This window comes from Herpailurus yagouaroundi, unplaced genomic scaffold (genome assembly GCF_014898765.1).
Source record: "Herpailurus yagouaroundi ecotype Mexico unplaced genomic scaffold, PumYag 66198, whole genome shotgun sequence".
NCBI classification, from domain to species: Eukaryota; Metazoa; Chordata; class Mammalia; order Carnivora; family Felidae; genus Herpailurus; species Herpailurus yagouaroundi.
In genome coordinates, this window is record NW_024419223.1 from 1 (window position 1) to 2,330 (window position 2,330).

Below are 2,330 nucleotides of genomic sequence, written 5' to 3' on the forward strand. Positions count from 1 at the left end.
GGCTCAGAGACAGTCCCAGCGGTCCTCAGCCCCTGACTGGCAGGATCGGGTCTGAGCCCCAGGCACCAATGTTGTCAGGGCCCATCAGTCTGGGCGGCTTCGAGGTTTTCTAGATTGCAAAGGTACTTCTTTAAGAAACAGACAATAGCCCAAATACAAAATGTCTGCCGTGGAGGCCCCTGAAACTTAGGCTTCCTGTCCCTTCACGGCCAGCAGCTTCCTCCCCGCGCCATCACTCGGCCATCGGGCCTGGCCCCCACACCTCTGCTCACACTACCCACCACTCGGGTCTGCCAGTCCCATCACCCGGCTGATTTCTGGGGACTCGTGCCTGACATCACCTCCGGGAAGTCTGCCTTGATCTGTGCCCCCCTCCAGAGTGGTGCCTTTCAGTGTTTCCACGAACCCTCCGCAACCCTGGGTCACTTACGACGTCTGCCTATGTGCACCCCTCGCCCCAGCTGGTAAACTCTAAGGGGGGATAGAATGGGGCGGCCCAGATTCCCCTGGTAGCTGGAACCCAGGGGGCGTCCTATAAATGTTGAATGACTGTGGGAGGGGAGACAGCACCTGTGGGATGTTGGACAGGTCATCTGAGGCCCTGGGGTGAGGGCCAAATGAGATTATGGCTGGGACACCCACTCCTCTTGGGCAGTTGGTGAGATGTGGCTTCTGAGACGTGGCTAGGTCTGGGCCCTCCAACCAGCGTGCCCCCAGCCTGGAAGGAGACAGCAGATGACCCCCAGAGCCCCCATTACACAGGAGGAAACTGAGGCAGCCTCCTCCTCCCTGGTTGGTTTTGGGGATCCATGCTTGAGTGGGGCCAAATAACACGCCCACCAAACTCCCTCCAAATCAAGGATGCTGTGGCTCTTATAAGACTGCCCGGGGGCGCCTGGGCAGCTCGGTACGTTAAGCATCCAACTCCCGATACTGGCTCAGAGCATGATCTCACAGTTCGTGAGTTCAAGCCCCAAGCTGTCAGCGTGGAGACTGCTTGGGATTCTCTCTCCTGCTCTCTCTGCCCTTCCCTGATCACACATGCTCTCTCGCTCTCTCAAAATCAATAAACTTAAAAAAAACCAAAAAGGTTGCCTGAATTGTGTCCCCTTCCCTCCCCAACCTGCGGTGACCCCCGACTCCTTACCTGATATCCAGAGCATTGCATGAACTGGTCCAGACGCCCTCCCCAGTGTGCACCCGTCACCCTACTCCAGCCTCCCTAGAGCCTTCCTCCCCCAGGAAGCCCGCCCCTCAGAGCCCCTTGCCACCAGTGCCCCTCTCCATGGCTCCCACCCAGGACATCCTCACATCCAAGGCTGGGATCAGAGGCCACAACCTTTGGGTCAGATTGACTTGAGTTCAAACCCACAGTGGGGCTATGTCACACAAAGCCCTGTGACCAACAAGCTCCTGTGGTGGCTTCTCAGAGCCTCATTGCAAATGGGGTCTGTGGCCCCGACCCCAGAAGAGTGACCTGGAGGCACAGGGGGAGCCCTAACCCAGGACAACGCCTGTGATGGTTCGTGCAGGGCTCAGTGAGGGTGCAGACAAATGACTCTGAACCCCCCGTTCGTGTTCACGGCTGGACTTGGCCACCCAGAGCCAAGTGACCTTGATCCCTTGGAGGCACTGCTCATGTATAAAAAGGGGTGATGCGGCACGTGGGTTAAATCAGGCTCAGTCAGGCAGGCATCCGTTCTTGATTTCTGCGGGGGTCACCATCTCACCGTTGGTGCGTTCCAGCACTGCCACCACGGGGTGGCGCTAACAGGGCAGAGCCTGCTTGGGATTCTGTTTCTCTCCTCTCTCTGCCCCTCCTCCTGCACTCTCTCTCTCAAAATAAATACACTTTTTTTGGTTGTTTAAAAAAGGAGGAGGAAATCACCGATTGCCCAGGGAAGTCCTTTGCAACACTCGGACCATCCCTCCGGCACCCCCGAGGAGGGCCCCCCTCCCACACCCCTGACCCCAACCAGGGCTGCAGCCAGGTCTACGCTGCATCGCGTGTCCCGGGGTCCCGCCAGAGAGATTAGGGGAAGAGGCGTAGAGGAGGAGGGGGAAGGGGCGCACTGACCTTCTTGCCCGTGCTCCGTGTCGACCGCCGCCTCCAGGTCCCCTGGCCCAGCCATGCACCCAGCTGGCCACTGCAGGCTACATGTGGGGACCAGCACAGAAGGACAGTGCTGTATATTCAGAGATTCCCAAGTCTCCAGGTCTCCGCGCCAACCCGGCCCAGCGCCCGACGGCCCCCGGCCGCTTGGGTTCGGGGTGGCACGAGGTCCCAGCGGGCGTGAGCTACGCGTGGGACCCGCCGCGCGCTGAACCCT

General features: G+C 59.5%; 1 long non-coding RNA gene across 1 annotated transcript; it reads right to left on the reverse strand.

Annotated features, from left to right (window-relative positions):
- On the reverse strand, window positions 1-2,321 carry LOC121024594 (uncharacterized). The gene is made up of 3 exons (XR_005787760.1): window positions 2,078-2,321; window positions 571-718; window positions 1-109 (listed from the first exon to the last, which is right to left on the reverse strand). It is a non-coding gene; the product is annotated as an uncharacterized LOC121024594 (long non-coding RNA).
- Window positions 2,322-2,330: the final 9 nt, after the last annotated feature.